General features: G+C 38.0%; 1 pseudogene; it reads right to left on the minus strand.

Moving 5' to 3' along the window:
• Nucleotides 1-3,747: 3,747 nt before the first annotated feature.
• LOC113837052 lies at nt 3,748-10,643 on the minus strand (annotated as a pseudogene).
• Nucleotides 10,644-18,882: the final 8,239 nt, after the last annotated feature.

Below are 18,882 nucleotides of genomic sequence, written 5' to 3' on the forward strand. Positions count from 1 at the left end.
GTCATTATGTATTATACATTTTATTACAATAATTTACTTGTTCATTACATTTAAATGCATCAACTCTGCTAATCATATCTTTGGAATGTATTGTTATTATATGATCTTAGTAAAAGTCAGTGGTATGATCTCGTTGTGTTATAAAAGAACATGTGCATCTGCCTTTGATTTTTGCACATATAATAAATATAATACTACTAGAGGCAAGTTCCAGGGAGAGAGTAAAGGGTAAGTATAAATAAATAAATAAATAAATAAATAAATAAATAAATAGTTATAATTGATGGGAGTTATACTTTTCTTCTGAAAAAATTCTGAGGTCTTATTCATCAGGCTTGTAGTTAAATTTTCTTTCCTACAGGAGATGTGAACAACACTTACCCCTTCCTTCTTAGGTCCTAATAAAAAATCAAATTATATTCCACTATATTTGACCTGTGGAAACCATAAAGCTTATTGGGCATCATTATAGAACACAGATAAGGGGGATACTGACAGGAGTGTGGATGACCTGAAAGCAGATGCACTAGAAAATCTTCAACCATCAAGAATGCTGGATTCCCCATCCCATATACCCATAGACTCAGCCCTTCCCCAGGGCTCAATATATAACTCCTTCCTTAAAACATTCGACTATCTGCAAAAAGTACAATGTCACATGAAGATGGCTGGAAGGAGTGGCTGAAATATAGGGGAGGGGCCCAATGACTGGCTCCTATATCTTCTCTGAAGGAATGTCAAAAGTCCACAAACAATCAGCTTTCTTTTAGAGGCCAGGCAAACCTGCTTGGGGATAGCACTTCCAACAGTAGTAGGCTGGATGCTCCTTATGAATCAGCAATCAAGAAAATATCCTATAGACATGCCCACAGGCCAGTCTGATGGAAGTCATGCCCCAGTTGTGATTCCCTCAGATATCTCTGGGCTGTATCAAATTGAAACTAAAGCTAACCAAAAGGAACACTCTAGAAAATGCAACTAATTTCAGTTAGTCCTTCTCCAAAGAGGGTAAAGAGTTCTTGTTTTGTTGGTGTTTTGTTTTGTGTGTGTGAGTGTGTGTGTGTGTGTGTGTGTGTGTGTGTGTGTGTGTGTGTGTGTGTGTGTTTTAATACAAACCTTGCTCTCTGTGAATTGAGCATACACAGCCACGGAGGGCACTCTGTGTTTATGATGAATGATGGCTGCCCTAGATTTCCTTTCTGTATATTACAACTCTTTCTCTGAACCTTTTGGCACTGCACATTTTCATCTATCTTGAAATAGAATGCCCTAAAGTGGTGAAAGAGAGAAATGAGAAAATCAAGTAGTGCCTGTCAGAAAGCAAAATATGCACAGTGTATTTCTTCTCATTACTACATATTGCAAGGGCTAACGGCAGAAATAGTATCTATAGTCAGAGACACTTAGATAGGAATTTACATTTACAAGTAATCTCTATAGATCATAATTGGCTGATTAGGTGTTCTCAATTCCTTAGGCCTTTTCCAGACCTTAACTACATGATACATGCTAAGCTTCCAGAGGACCAATTTTCATAAAACGAAATGTAATTTATCCCTTATAAAATATCAAGTTAGAAAATGTTATCGCCTACTTCACCTCCTCCCAGGCCAGTTACTGCCTTCCCTGCAAGTAGTAACCAGTTACCATTATCAAGGTCATTGACAACAGAGACATAAATTGCCAGGTTGGCCCCAAATATTTCTAATTTATTTGAACTCTTGAGCAAATTGGTTTTGAAAAAGTCTAGTAACATTATGCTATTAATCTTAATAATTGTATTTCTCCATATAATGAATTTCTCTCTGTGGAAAGCTCATTGTAACTGTATATGGTTTTATTCTCCTTTTAAATTGCGGACTCTACAGAAGGCGTTGTATGGGCAAGTTAGTCTTCAGTGTCTCAACAGGGGAAAGAAAGCAAAACTGGTTTTTGGTAGCTTTTCAGTCTTTAGTAGCTTTGTATTTGCTGATCGTAGGTGTTTCCAGTGGATTCCATCTACCCCAACCAGGAGGACAATGCACTGCCAAGTCAAAAAGTCATCTCTGATTCTCTAAACAGGGAGTCTCACTTCCTGCATGCCTTTGTCAGAGTTAATTCCTGTTACCATACTCTCAGATTTTTCACCTCAAGGCAATTAGTTCTTCTAAGTCACACATGAAGTCATGTAAGAAATAATGTAGAACTGATCTTTTTATTTTGATTCTCATAGACCTCAGAGTCTGTAACTTTCTTTTCTGCAAGGATTCAACACAAGAGTTTAGTTAGATATATTTTATGTTCTGCAAGCCAGAGTCAGTAAGGATGGTCATAACTATTTCTGTAATTCACATATCTACCCTAAACAATTCTAATACTCAAAAGTAATTGTGTGGGGAGCCACAGCCCCAAGATGGTGCCTGGCTGGATGCCAGGGAAACCAAGCTAAGCTGTAAACAAACCTTATTTGGAAGCACTTAGTGGATCTGGTGTGCCTCTTCCAGCTGTGCCCTATCCGACATTGCCAGGTGGCATGAGCTAATTGGGGAATGAGCTTGCTTTTAAGGGCTTGCCAGGAGGCTGGGAGAGGTAGAAGCAGAGAGAAGCTGAGGTAGAAGTAGAAGCTGATGTACAAGGTTCCTGAATAAACTGCTTGAAGAAGAGTCGTGGTCGTGTCCTTCTTGCTGGTCGAGATAGATGCGATGAGTGGTGGCCCTTACCGGGAACCTCCATGGGTGAATGGCTCAGAATTTCCTGCAGTCAGGGCAGTCGATTGGTAAGTCCCAGGTAAGTTGGGACCTTGGTAAAGAGGCAATAAGGTCTCCGGTAAGGAGCAATAAGGTCTCCGGTAAGGAGCAACAAAGTTCCGGGAACGGACAAAGTAGAAGTAACCAAAAGTGAAAGTATGGGGAATTCGACATCACAACCCATTTATCTCGCTCTTCAAGAGCTGTTGCACTCTAAAGGGCTGAAGCTAAAGAAGAGTACATTAGAAAGATTTCTTGGGGAGGTTGAGACCGTGGTCCCCTGGTTTGCCGTCTCGGGCAATCTTACTACCAGTTGCTGGGACAAGCTTGGAAAAGATCTAGATTTTGCCTGGGCACAGGGAACACTGAAGCCAGGGACGCGGCCTATTTGGAAAATGGTTGGCAGCTGTCTAGAGGATCAAAGATGCCACAAGGCTGTAGAAAAGGGGCTGGAAGTGATAGAACAGCTGAAGGAAATAAACAGATGCAAGTCATGGGGCCTGTGCAGCAAGCACCGTTTACCCTTCTTGTCAGCCCTACCCAATCATGAAGAACCCGATTTGTGATGTGTGCAGCATAGTGTTAGGTTTGCTTTTACTTTACCTTCTGTTCTCCATACCATTATATGAGTGGGTGGTTTTACCCCAGGGTATGGCCAATAGCCCCACTATGTGTCAGTTTCTTTGGTGTCATGCTATTGCTCCTATTAGAGAGAAATACCCTGCTGTGAGATGTGTCCACTATATGGATGACATTCTCTTAACTAGTAAGGAATTGAAATTGCTGCACTTAGCATATGGAGAATGCTTTGGATATCCAATCTACCCTTAATGCTGAATTGAAAGGTGGCATTATGGTTTTGAATCAACACATTGATCTAGTACAGGAACAATTGGATACTTTATGGCAATTGGCACAGTTGGGATGTGAATGGAGAATGCCTGGTTTGTGTGTAACAGCTATTTCCTATCAGAATTATTCGTTAGCAGCCAATATGTCTAAACAGCTTTCTCAGTATCTTTTAGGTAATTGGTCTGGCGACTTCGACAAATTGATGCAGAACCTGAGGCTCTCTATTGTGAATGTGAATTCCACCCGGGTCGATGTCTCTGTTGCCGAAGGACTGTGGGCATGATCACTCAAGCTATGAATCATCTGAAAGAGTGGGCAGGGATGGGTGCCCTGGGAGGAATGCTTATCCTAGTTAGTTTCATAGCCTTATGGTGTATCTGCAGGATGAGGGTCACACAGCAGAGAAGTAATGCCATGATTGCACAAGCCTTCGCAGCCCTGGAGGCAGGGCAGTCACCTCAGGCTTGGCTAACAGTACTAAAGAGCTAAGCAGTCATCCCACTCAGGCTGTGAGATGAAGTACTGCACTTGAAGTCAGCGTTTCTCTGCTTCATGAAGGGCATGTCTGATTGCATATGGGTTGGTATCGTCCTTCCATCTCTGAGAAAAGATACCGGACAGATGTGGCACCAGCTCGGCTGATAACTGGGTGTGGGGTCATTACAGAGTCCCTTGATTTCAGGGATCAGACCTCTACCCTTGCCTGTTGTGTTATTTTTAAATAAAAAAGGGGGAACTGTGGGGAGCCACAGCCCCAAGATGGCACCTGGCTGGATGCCAGGGAGACCGAGCTTAGCTGTAAACAAGCCTTATTTGGAAGCACTTAGTGGATCTGGTGTGCTTCCTCCAGCTGTGACCTATCCAGGATCGCCAGGTGGCATGAGCTAATTGGGGAATGAGCTTGCTTTTAAGGGCTTGCCAGGGGGCTGGGAGAGGTAGAAGCAGAGAGAAGCTGAGGTAGAAGTAGAAGGAGAAGCTGATGTACAAGGTTCCTGAATAAACTGCTTGAAGAAGAGTCGTGGTCGTGTTCTTCTTGCTGGTCGAGATAGACGCGACATAATTGTGTTATACTTTGCTTTAGAAATGGGAGAGAAATTGACAAATAAAATTTTATGAGTACAAAAGACTACAGTGCAGTATTACAAGCAAATGAAGTCTTGGTTTGCATGTGTGTGCTCATGTATGTTTAAATATACATGTACAATTTCTCTTAAATCTATTATGAATTATTTGGGGTTTTAAATGATGGAATTTATAACCAACTCAGTTTCACATATAATAAAACATGAGCTCATTCTTTTTATTGAGTCTGTCTGATTATCAATTATAAAGAAAAATAATTTATTCAATGAACATTCTTTTTTCTTTTAATTTAAATTAAAATCAAGTTTCTTTTACATGTCAATCTCCGTTCCCTCTCCCTCCCCTTCTCCCCTGCCCCCAACCAACCCCCTATCCCATCCTGTTTCTGCTCCCCAGGGAGGGTGAGGTCTTCCATGGTGGATCTTCAAAGTCTGTCATATCATTTGGAGCAGGGCCTAGTACCTCTCCCATGTGTCTAGGCTGAGAGAGTATTCTTCAGTGAACATTCTAACAGGAGGACTCTTATAAGAGGACATACAATGTATTATCATAAATCATGGCTACCTCCTCTATCACAACCTACTTTAATGTTGCATTATTTTCCTGTTTCATCTATAGGGAAGAGCACACTGTCAAGAACATTTAACCTACTCGGTCATTTTCATCAAAATTCATTCATTTATGAATACGTGACAGAGATAAAGGAAGGGGAGAAGGGAAGGGAAATAGAGATATAAGGAAAAAGAGGAAAATCCCAATGAGGAAAGAAGCTAAAGAAGAAAGAAAGAAATGTAGGAAGAGACAGAAAGGGGAAGTAAGAAAGGGAGAAAGGAGGGAGGGGAGAATGAGAGGGAAAGGGAAAAGAAGAGAAGTGGAAGTGGAAAAGAGACATTGATTTATACCTTGAAAATAAAGCAAACGTCCCACATAAAAAGTTAGACTCAAAGTCTGTACATCAATTTCTACACAGTTGTCTTTTGATAAAGATTGACATAAATCTCAAAAACAGTGGTGTTTATATCATCAGTTGCACTGATTTTGCTGTTGCATCATGTTATTTTTCAGTGTTAATGACTTACTGTTAATGTTGCAGAAACTAAAGTCTTCAATAAATGCGACTGAGCATAAGAGACAGCAGGCATGACCAGCAGTTGTCAATCAAAGGGCATTTCTATATCCATGCCCAGTAGTGAACTTCTGAGCTTCTAAGAAAAGGATCGTTGTCAAAAAGCAGTTGGGGCAGGGGGGACAGTTCAGAAGTCACAGGAAATCTACCCTAAACTTTATCAACATTAGGCTTAGCAGAAATTTACTCATCATCTGCAGCTTTCATCAAATAACACACCATGTTCTCTGCTATGCAGAAAGGATGGGAGTGAGGGATGAATTAGGAAGATAGGACTTGAAACTGAACGAACCATCTTTGAGTACCTCTACCTCTCCTCAAAATGCCTGTTAATTAACTGAATGTTTAAAACATAAAACATGCATATTCATGAACCTTCCTGGATGGCTATGTAACCTCAGACCCTTGAAAAACTCCTAATAACTGATGAAATACTTAACAGAGCAGCGGGGTCTTTTGTTGCACAGAGATAACTGAGGAAAAATCTTATTCAGAAGACAATTGAGAATTTGCCCACCTTGATCTCATCTATATAATTTGTAAAATTATAGTGTATGACCCTGTAAACGGAACTAACTACTTGTCTTTGACTTTCAAGTATTTGCAATGAAATTCAAAATAAATGACAAAAGAATTAGCTTAGATAAGATTTCAAAAATATTAGGTTTTACTGCTAAGAGCAAATTTATTCTAATCCTGAAGTTTCTCACTGTGAGACTACCCCAGAATTCATTTTGCATAGATAATACATTGGCTATAGACCAGAATCCACTACACATGACTATTTTTGAAAAGTAGATGACTCTATTGAGTGCCATTATCTATTTTATCTCTTAAATAAATGTGCTTGAGGGGCTGAAGAAATGGCTCAATAAGCGAAGGGTTTGCCATACAATCATGAGAACTTGAGTTCAACTCCCATCCTGCCCTAGCTACATAAAGTCAGATGTGGTGTGAACTCAATGTTTCTATGTGAGTTGGGGGGAAGAGACAGAATCCCCAGAAGTTTGAGAGACAGCTAGCATGGTGTGAAGCACAACAGCAAGCAAAAAAGATATCATCTCACACAAAATACGAATTGAGGTCCACTAATGGAGTTTATCCTCTTACCTGCACATATGAAAACATACATTACACACATGCACACACAGAAGAATGAGAACAAGGTTTCTACTCATTGTATCAATTCTCTGTCACACACACAAGCACACAAAGAGACACAAACAGGAAGTTTTTAAAATTCCAAATGAAGAAATGAATCAGATGAGGACCTAGAAATTAAAAGTTAATTTTTACATGAGCTTTCCAGAAACAAAATTTCTTCCTACTTGAGTCACTGATTTCCCAAATTAGCTACTAAATGAAGCTTTTTAACACCTAACAGAATAACTGATCAGATTAATGTTTGTTACAAAACATTAGGAAAGGGCACAGATTTCATCAGCTTCCAATGTGAGCTTGAGATCAAGTTTTGCCACTTACTATTGAACTGTTTAAAGTTTATAAATCTTTCGTTATAAATCTCTATCTTCCTATTTACAAAAGAGACATACAAACAGCTAGTCACTGCTCAATAAAGAAAAAAATAAGATGAGGCATAGAGAGTATTTATCATGCTGTCAAAACAGACTTTTTAAAATAAGCAAATCAGCCCTTTGTTAGCATCCAGACCCCTTTAAACCTACAATGAGGACTTCTCAGATTCATATGTGTACTTTATTTGTCTTGTTTCTAATGATTAATTCTTTACATTATTCATGCAAAATGGATATCAAGATATGCACTTTGGAGCCACCCATACTTACTTCATAATATTATGAACAGAGGTACAAGTTCAATAGAATCCTCATGTGCAAGTAACCAAACATTTTGTCTCCCATCAATTCATTTGCTTGTATCCTAAAAATTAATACATCTAAATATGGAAGGAAAGACAAAGTTTGGAACTCAGTTTTCTTCTCATATGGAGATGACATCTCATCTTACATGAACTCATTGAATGAGTTGATTAATGCAATGAGGAAATTAGTAAGAGTAGCCCTCAGGTATTTTTTTCCAATGTAATTACTCAACCATGAAAGAACTAGTATGGAAAACATGATATCTCTATTGAAAACAAGTCTGGAATATGAAATGTTTTATTTCAAAAGAAAGTCCATAAACATGATAAAACTTTAATTTCTATCAAATAAATCATTATTACCATTCATTTCTCACTATCCAGCTTCTATGAATAATTATTGCAAGATGGCTCAAAAATGGCTTTAAAGAAAACACACTACTATGATGCCCCATCCCATGGATTCAGCCTCATGAATTTGGAGTAAATAATATTTCTGTATACAATATGAATGAAAAGTAGAACTGTCAATGTCCATGTTGTTATGTGGAGTGCACTGCTATGCGAGCTCCCTCTGTCTGTTTTTGGAAAAGGGGTTATCACTAAAGAAAGGTGTAACACAACTGCTAGTCTAACAACCTTCCCTATGAACAAGGGCTTCTATTTACCCTAAATAACATGACTTATTTTAGCTCATCTGCCTTCCTATCTTCCTAAAGGATAATATCCCAAAAGTTGTCTGGAAAAAGAAACATATTCTGCTATTTCAGGAAATCTGTGATCAAACAGACTTGGAAGGAAAGATACCCAGTTGTTTACTAGATTTGAGTGTTTGAGTATATTTGCTGATTTCTTGTGATGATCAGTGTCTAGAACAATGTCTAGGATACCAACATATACCAAGGAACCAAAAGTTTTTTTGCAATTTTGTTCACGCTTATGCCAATAACAACTTCTGAATGTTCAACAATTTAGTCAGGTGAGACACTGAACTGTAGATATTTACAAATGGAATACTAGTGTTTCAGACTTTAATACTACGTATGTCCAAAAACTGCTAAAACCTAGTACATATTTATCATCATTATAATAAACAGCTTAGACCCCTCTTCAAACATCTTTGAAAAGATGTGAGGTAGCTTTCAGCATCTTTACCTTGACAAAGTTACTAAAGATGATGAAGGCATATTTTAAATGAGTGCACCAGATCCAAGATAAATGATAAAAAGATATTTATTAGGGAAGCACTAACACAAATAATACTAAATAACCACTGTGGACGTCCTGCTCCAGAAGATACTGTCTCTGCCTTTTTGATGCTTTCATGGCAACCCAAGAGAATGAGCCAGTCCCTCCTTACATGATCATGTCTGTACACCTGAAGTCACGCCCATAGGGTATGGACAGCACTGCAAGTTCACTGGCAAAGCAAGATGCTACAAGAAGATGCTAAGAAGGACTGAAAAATTCCCCACTCTCCCAGTTAATAAAACTTCAGAATTTAATATTAGCTCTTTGTTCTCTAGGTTTGTATGACTTCTTAGTTTACTATGAGGTCTGAAATGAATCCATATTGCAGTCCTTATAAGAGAGCCATTAAAGATCCCTGCCTTAAAACAAACTAATATGTTTATTAAAATCTTTATTTTAAGTCCTCATATCCAGACCTATTGAAACAAGACTCATGGAGCTTTGATCCCTGGAATTTTTAATAAATTGTTTAGGTGATTGTTTTGGTAAGTAAAGTCTTTTTTGGCTTTGCTTGCCTGTTTTAGTCATTTTAGGCTATTTTAACCAAATTACCAAAGACTGGTATTTAAACCTGAAGAATAAAAAGTTATTTTTCTTAGTTCTGAGGTCCAGGATTTGATCACTGTTGAAGGCCACTTACTGGTTTGCAGATTATCCTCTTAGGATGAGCTGCCATGATTGAAAGAAAAGGCTCTGGTACTTTCATGTCACATTAACATCCAACTTCTTATGTCTTTCAAAGCTCTCTTGGTAAATGTCATCTCTCTGAGGATTAGAGTTGCAAAATAATGATTCTGGGGGTGGAGGATTCCCAGGATTATAGGACTGTGCCTTGCCATCACCTAACGCATGGGGTTCTGAGCATCAAATACTGAACTCTAGCAACTGAGCTACATCTAAGCCCCTCCATGTAGTTTAAATCACCTCTAGGTTAATGTGCTTAAAATATCTAACACAATGTCAATGCTAACTAAATATTTTTTATTTGTGCTGTTTTCGGAAATAATGAGGGGAAAGCCTGAACATATTCAAAATAAATATGTTCTTCCACATATTTTTAAATCTTGATTGAATCCAAACTGCAGAAATAATATATATGAAGAATTGTGTATATGCTGTTTTTTATGGTCCTAAATTGTTTATTGGGTATGAATTTTACAAACATTGTGTGTATTAGCAAATACCAGTGGAGCTGCAGAGCACTGCACCTTCTCCAGGCTGAATGGCAGGAGTCACTAATAGTGGGGTGCAACTTGTAGCCCTTTGCAAGGCCACGGCTCTTGCAGCCAGCCCAAGCATCTCTCTATGCTTGTTGACTAGTTTGGTGATCCACTGGGTGTCAGGGTTCCTTCTCACAGCTTTATGAAATGCATCAGTGGGGATAACCTCAAAAAACTTACATGTGGCATCTTCTCCAACCCAGTAAGAATTCAGGACTCTAAAAGCCCCACATTGATGTCCAGCTCTCGTGACTCAGCAACAGACTGAAGGCTTCTGGCAAACTTTAGCTGGTTAACATGTGCTAAGTTGCACCCTTAGGAACTGGGTGTTTGTGGCCATCATGGCAGACCTGAATCCTGTATATGACATAACCTTGCTTGGTCTTGTACCCCAGACTTCATGCTTTATCAAGTCCGGTGGCACAGGGAGCCCAGTGCAGCACAGAAAGCTGACAGTATTGCCAGCAATGGACCCTCAGCAGAAAGCGCATCACGTCAGACTGCTGCTTCTTCCATAGTTTCTGGATATATTTGTATGCACCCATCATGGCTCACCTGATGGCTGCCCCCAGAGGGAAGGAAGAAGCCTTTCTCCCACTGTATATGCTGTTTAATTTCCAAATATTTGTACATTTTAAAGGATGCCTAATATTTCCAGCTTTATCCAAGTAGCTTACTTCATGGGATTTCAGGCTATTTAAATTTTTGAGACATGTTTTATGATACAGTATATGGTCTATCATGGTGTATATTTTTCTAGGCCCCAAGAAGATATATAGTCAAGGATTAATGGTGGTATTACATGAATGTTAACTATATTAAGGTTATTGATTATGTATATATCTTCTATAGCCTTAATGACTCAGAAGTCTATTTGTTGGTGGATATTAAATATCTAATTAAAATTCTAGATATTCTTTTTTTAAAAAAAAAAGAGCTGTTGGGGAAAACAAATATTCATCTCATAGGATTTTGCTGCTGAACTCAAAATCCATTCCTTCCTCACACACAATGTACAAACTCACAGCCTCAAAGTCCTACCTATTTCTCAAGTCTAAATTCAAATATCTATCTATATGCCACAAAATAAGATACAGCTAAAATTCAAGGTGAAATTCCTTACCAGCTGGGAAATTATGAAACAAGGTAATTTATGTGTTTTTAAAATAAAATGGTGGGGAAAGAGCACCGTAGGCATTCTGACACTTAAAGTGAGAAATTGGAAGTCAAGATGGGACACAAGCAGTCTTCAAACACAAGTCAGTATTTTAAAAGATGTTAAAACTTGAGGATAATTTTTCTTATGTTGATACTCTATTTTTATAGACTGACTAGATTGGTTCTCCTTTCACTTTCAAGGAATTTGCAACCCAACTCCAAATGACCCTAAGTGACAAGAAGAATATAAAACAAATCTACTCATTTTGGTAAGATATAATAATCTAGTTTATTGTCCACTAGAAGACTTGGCTGGAGTAGCATCTAGTAGACACACACACACACACACACACACACACACACACACACACACACACACACACACACACACACGCACAGTCTAGTAAATTTGTAAGAGAGTCATTACATTGCTCTGGCCATAACTTTAGGGACCTCTTTAAATATAACAATCATTTCACATGAAGGACAGTATAAGATAGTCCCCTCCCCACTTAACTCCTCACAGCCTTTCTTTAGGAAAAAGTATTTTGTCAAAAATAGTCTTTACTTAGTCAAGTTAAGGCTTTCAGTTGTGGGTCATATGTGTCACAGGATCTCTAAAATAGTGCTGTAAATCAGCAAAAGGCTGTTCTGGCTTTCAGATGCAGGAAATGTACTGAGGCATATATTTCAGTTAGTGCTACCAATATGGCATCCCAAGGAAACAAATAGATTTATTTATCCTGAGTTCTGCATGGCAAAGGCAGGAAGATATGATTTGTTGAATACCAGGACTTATTTCTATGAACTAACAAAAGCTAGGAAGGAATCGTCACTAGGGAGGTGAAAATGGCTGAATTTCCATTTCAGACCTCAAACTACTTAGAAAAAAAGACTTAAACAGAAAAGGGAAAATACGAAAAATAATTGACTACTAACCTGTGAAGGTATTTAAACAGAGGGAGAAAAACAGAAAAAAATATTTAACTACTATATTGGGGCTTCCTGACTCTGTAACTACAAAGGCAAGAAGGGAGAGCTAAGAGCTGCAAGGGCTCATTTGGTTTGTTGCACAATCTTGACCGATAGGCTTGGACACCTTGGCTTATAAATAGAGGTAACCAGGATTATCATCCTTCTATCTTCTTGCTGGAAATAGTGAGTCATTGATACAGACAGGTGACATCCACCTTAAGTAGTATAACATATACTAAGAATTGAAGTGGACTATAGTGTGCACTGGTGGAATTACTTCATCCATACTCAAGAATGGAAGACAGTTGGCCTAGGCCCATCACTGTGCCATCTTCTTTTTTATTATTTTTTTTAACTAGTTGAAATTAGGAAGCTTGTTTCACATGTCAATCGCTTCTCCCTCTCCCTCTCTTCCCTCACCCCTACCCCCTACCCCCAACCTACCCCCATCCCATCCACCCTCCACTCCCCAGGCAGGGTAGGGCCCTTGACAGGGGCTCCCCAAAGTCCACCACATCATCCTGGGATGGGCCTACGTCCTCCCCCATGTGTCCAGGCTGAGAGTGCATGCCTTCGCCCTTCACATGGGATGGGCTCTCAAACCCTTCTTACACCCCCTGAGCTAATTGGGAGCATGAGGGTAGGGGAGAGGGAACTGCCAGTATGAGAGGAGGAGGAGAAGAGAGGAGAGGAGGAAATGGAGGAGCAGAAATATTGAGTTGGAGGAAGAATAGTGGAGAGCAGGATGAGAGATACCATAATAGAGGGAGCCATTATAGGTCTGAGGAGAGATCTGCCACTAGGGAGATTTCCAGAGACCTACAAGGATGACACAAACTGACAATCTAGGCAATGGTGGAGAGGATAAACTAAATGCCCTACCCCCATAATGAGACTGGTTAGTACTTTTTATGCCATCCTAGAGCTCTCATCCAGTGGCTGGTAGAAGCAGAAGCAGACACCCACAGATAAATACTAAACTGAACTCTGGAACTTAGTTGCAGAGAGGGAGGAATGAAGATAAAAGGGGTCAGTACCAGGCTGGTGAAACCCACAGATACAGCTGGCCTGTACTGTGCCATCTTCTAATAGCTAGTGTTATTATGTGGTAATGTCATTAAACCATGACCACATGCTATTAAAATAAGATACCTTTAGTTTATCTGTTAATTTCTCTCTATTTACCCAAATATCCATGGGTCACCTGTCTACATATCAATCAACATGTTATATATCATTGCAAAAATCAGATTTTGGAAAAATATAAAAAATAACATATATAAAATATTTAATAGTAAACTTCAGTCTATTTACCACATGAATTCTCCCCTGATAATTTACTTACTATATCCATTTATCCATATCTTCATCTTTCCATCAATTCATTTTATTACCAGTGAATTTCAAAAACATTTCAGAAATCAACTGGCATCTCTACAACTAACACACCTTTATATAAACTGAATGTGGTATTTGTAATTTCCCTTTGATATAAAGTTTGTATATAAGAAAAAGGACAGATAGCACCTAAGAATTTGCAATGTAAAGGAAAATGCATATATAACTGTTAAACTACAATCTACAAAGGTGCACATTACTCACACCTAAGAGAGTGTCCACTCAGGAGAGAAAAACAGAGTCTATATTCCCCATCTTTACATTTTTCTGACTGTAGTCAAACCACATAGGAATAGTCACTTGCAATTCCTGATAGCTACCTGATGCTCCTGGCATCATGCTTTTGCATTCCTATGGACAATGTTCTCTCAAACTGTTAGCTCAGATGTATGCTTCCTCCTTTAAGTTGTCATGTATTTAACCACAGGTATTAGAGAAATAACTAATCTAGGCAGTTTGTACACATACTGCATATAATCTTCAAAGACAAAGTATGCTGGGCACAAAGACTAAAACAGTGCTGTTTTGCTTAGTATAGGTACATCTTCCTTATAGGCCACACCTGGACAACAAACATCTATTCTCTATTTTTCCCAGACCTTTGTAGTGCTTACAATTATCAAGAATTATTTATTTATCATTATTATTTCATACTGAGTAGTGTATTATCTACAGCTTGAATGTACGCAAACTTATTTAATGCTCCATGTTCAATAATACTTTTCCAAAGCTCATTGTCAAAAACAGATGTTATAGAAATCTTATGGACACTTCCTCTAAGGCCAGAAAAGTGCAGCAGTATAATTACCAATTACATCACAGCTAAAAATGTGTTTAGGGAACAACAGGTTCAGTTCCCCTGACTACTCAACCAGTGCCAAAAACAATAAAGAATTTTACTACATTTAATAAATATTTCATACAGAAAATTTGATACAAATTCCCTTTCCTTGAGCTTCACTTTAAAAATTGAACAAGTAGAGCTATTTCAAAGAATTTGTCATTTGCAGTAAGATAAGAAAACCTGCTTTCCCTGGAGGGAAGTATGCAGAAATTGCCTGAATATTTGAGATTTAAGATGTAAACCATTTTCCATCTAGACACCTGCATCTCACTAGTTTTGATTTCATAGGCAAAATAAATTTTCCAAAATGCACCACTATACGTCTGAGGAACAGAATCTCTGAATTTTATTGGACTGGTCATGTTACATGGCATTTAAATGTCATATTTTAACTTTGTACTCCTAAACGTTGTCCATACAGGAATCACTAAATAAACATGCCCATGTACACTTTTCTGTTTAAAAGTCAATGGTCAAATTCAGAAGCTAGAAATAAATATATAACTCTCAGGTGAGAAGCAGTGAGGCAGACAATCCTGAATCATAAATCTTTGCCCTGCTTGACAGGCAGGAAGAATGTAAGCTAATGATGTGTGAAAGGTACAAATCCACTTGTAGATGACTATCCATCTTCAAAAGCATGACTGAACAGAACCCAAAACAAGCAGGTGCAATCTGTCTAGACATACAGAGTTCCAATGTCCTCAAGTAGTATCTCCTTTAGTGATGGGTAACCACCTTCAGTTAGAACATCATCAACATCATCCATGTCTAGAATAGAAGGAACTTTGTGATTTGGGATATATGAAATGTGATTATTATTTTTGACTGACTAGTAATGTAATAGAGCAGAGGGAACATAAAATTACTCATACATGATTAGAATTTGAGTTTATGATTTAGGAACTGCCTGATGCCTTTCTGCAATGATGTCTGTAATCCTTCCAATTAGACAACATCTGCTTGTGCAGCGTGTGTTTTCTAAGCACCTCTTGCTCTTTATCCCTTACTGTGATAAAAGATTCTTTACCAGAATAAGATTTGGCTGCATATGAGATTATGTGTCAGGGTAGACTCATATGCTATATTATTAAAAAAAAAATCTCGAGATGAGACCTACATCTAGAGAGTCACTTTGCTTTTGTTCTCTTTTGTCTTGTCAGTTTTTAAATTATAAAGGCCCATTAAGTGAGACCAATGTGCATGCAGGACAAGGTTTATGGGTGTGTAATGTGAACATCACATTCAGAAGGGCTACACTCCTTTCTAATGAGCTATTTCTTTTATTTTATGAGATTATGATATAATTACATTGTTTCTCCTTCATGTCCCTTCCTACAAACTTTACACACACACCTTCTTGCTCTCTTTCAAATTCATCACCTCTGTTTTCATTTATTGTTGCTATATACATGTATGTATATGCATATACACAGATATTTCTAAATACATTAGTACAATCTGTTCAGCCTGTAGAGTGTATTTGCGTGTATGTTTTCAGTGCTGGCCATTGCTTGGTATTGGATAACCAGTTGGTGTGCTTTTCCCTGGGGGAGACTTTTCTTCTCTTCTTAGTGAATGCTAAGTTGCCTGTTGTTCTTTGTATAGAGTTGAGGTCTCATGGACTAGATCCCTGCAACATCTACTTGCTACCCACAGCATGCTTATTATTGTACTAGTTTGGTTCATGGTTAAGTAGTGATATAGGTGAGATTTTATGGATGCAGCTAATAAATTTTCTCTTGGTTTAATGCCACATGTTTGTCATCTACAAATTATCAATAATTTCATCTTAATTTGTGTTTTGTGTCTTAGGTCTGATGGAACAAAGGATCAAGTGATAAGGTGAAGAAGACATGCATAGTGTACTGGTGTGCTGGGCTGCTATATTTGCATATGGTGGTGTTTGTATACCCTGAGAGCAAATAAAACCAGGCTCTATGGCATTGAAGGGACTTAAGAATTAAGCCAAGACCCAAGGCAAGGGTGTTACTTTCTGATATGTTGACAGTGCTATAAATCCCAGAAGACCTATTGTTTCAAACCAAAAAATGCTCTCTTCCTTTCCAGTTTTTAAAGACGTGTTGTGTGTGTGTGTGTGTGTGTGTGTGTGTGTGTGTGTGTGTGTGTGTATGTGTGTATGCAGACATACACACATTGGTGACCAAGGAGACAAGAAGAAGGCATTTTTTATAGGCAGAGGTGGTATAACAGATGGTCTTAAGCCGCTGAACAAAAGGGTACTCCGAACCAAATGCTGTTCTCTAAAACAAAGGCAAGCACCTTACGTTTTTACTCATCTATCACATATAAAATGTCTTTCAAAGCTAGACATTGGTAATGACATTGTAAGAAGCAATCACAACAAAGACTTTTTTCATGTGTTTTTGTTTTCATTACTTTTCTGTATTGACCAAATACTTACGCAAAAGTGATATCATGAAGGAAAAAAACTAGAGTGCAACACTAAAATTCATTTTCTTTCATTCCTTCCTTACTCATTACTAAGCTTCAAGTATTGGTGGGAGAACTTGTGCCTGTCCAGAGAAGTCAGAATGCTGAAGAGGGTTTGTGTTTCTATTTTATTCCTTCATTAAGAACAGAATCAATGTCTGCCGATAAAATAGAAAGTACTGAGGGTTTGTTCATGACTCCACCTCTGTATCAAGTTTTCATTTTCAAATGGCATTGTGCTGTATAAAGAATAAGAAAAGTCATGCTTACACTATAAATTATTTTTTCTTCACTTAAAAAGACATTCAATGATGAGTAACCATGGCAAGATGAAAGAGAAACTACCAAAGAAAAGAGAAAGCTTTAGTCCTTTCTACTTACCTTTTGAAGAGGCAGATTTGGGCATCCAGAATCCACATTTAAGCAGTTGGTCCTGAATGGAAAGAAATTCTTTAATTACTACGACAAAATCATACTCTCATAAATAACTTAAAATATATTATGGACACACCAGGTACATACCTTTTATAAAGAAGATGGTTTAGGAGAAAAAAAGATCCCGTGGAGGCTCTGTCCTTCAAAACTGTATTCTCTACATGTGTGAGCTGACTTTATTATAACTTGTCATCTACAAAACTCTCCATTATAAACCATTGTCTGTCTTTAAATCTTCAGCCAAGAGCTATGAAACATAGGTTCTTTGGCTTTTAGGGGTAAATGTGTTATAATTGATTCTCAAAATCATATCTTACTATACCTTTTATTGTCCCATCCCCTTTCCAGGGAACATACTTTTCCAGATAGAGTCAAATGGATGGCTTTGGTACATTGCCTTCAGTGCACCATATTCAAGACAGCCAGAGAAACAGAAAAGTGTTAGAAAGCCCATCCTGCTGATCTATAGTTTGGAGAGTAACAGACAAAGACTCTATACCATGACTTGGTTTTCACCTTTAAATGGTCAGAAAAAGGATCAATAGAAATTTTGAACAAATAAGGAAAGGATTAGAACCAAATCTAACAGATACATGTCCACCTATTTGGGAAGTAATGTTTGGCAGTCTCTATCCAAGTAAATGCTCAGCTTTTATTCTGGGAAATGAGTAGCAGATATAGCAAATGGGTAACGACAGTTGTTAACAATGAATCAGGATATTTAGGATTGCCAGATAACTCTCAATGGAAAGTGTGGTTCCTAACCTCATTTACATTACTTCCACTCTTTATCCTCAGGCAGATAATTATTACAGTAGAACTAAAGAGTACATATACAAAACAAGCAGGGAATACTTTTCCTGAACAATACAGAACGGAACAAAAAAACAAGCACACATATCTTTGAAAAAAATCAGCAGGAAGTAGTGGGAGTCTTTTAGCAGACAACTAGCATATATCAATTCCAGTCTTTTTGAAAACTGAAATTCACAGAAAATATCACCAGAGAGTTATACATATCTAAAGCAAAGACATTTGAGTTTCTCCCCCTCAACACTGATTCCAAATGCTTAAAAAAATGTTTGTTTGAAACAAGGTGTGAATTATTGGACATAAGAAATGACTGAGAACAGCTTGAAGAAGGAGATGAATGATCCATAATGCAAAATGAAAGAATAAGGCACAGATGGATTCATGAGGTCTAGGAAATATAGGTGTGAGACTGCAAATAAAGAGATGTGAAAAGGCTGGGGTAGGGGGAAGCTAGGTAGGTACTTGTGACATAGAGTACTGTGAGAAAGAACTTTTATTTAATTCTACTTCTTGCTTTTGATATTATAATATAATTACAACATTTTTGATTTGCTTTTCTCCCCCTTTTATAATTCACCAAGAAACTTTTAAAGCAGTTACTATGAAAAACCTGTGTAGGTCCTGTCCAGTGCAATTTTCTTTCTTATCAGTTCGTGAGCCTGTTTCACCATTTTTAAGTCCCTATGAATTCCAATATGAATTTCAGG

The sequence above is a fragment of the Cricetulus griseus genome, chromosome 8, assembly GCF_003668045.3.
Source record: "Cricetulus griseus strain 17A/GY chromosome 8, alternate assembly CriGri-PICRH-1.0, whole genome shotgun sequence".
Taxonomy (NCBI): Eukaryota; Metazoa; Chordata; class Mammalia; order Rodentia; family Cricetidae; genus Cricetulus; species Cricetulus griseus.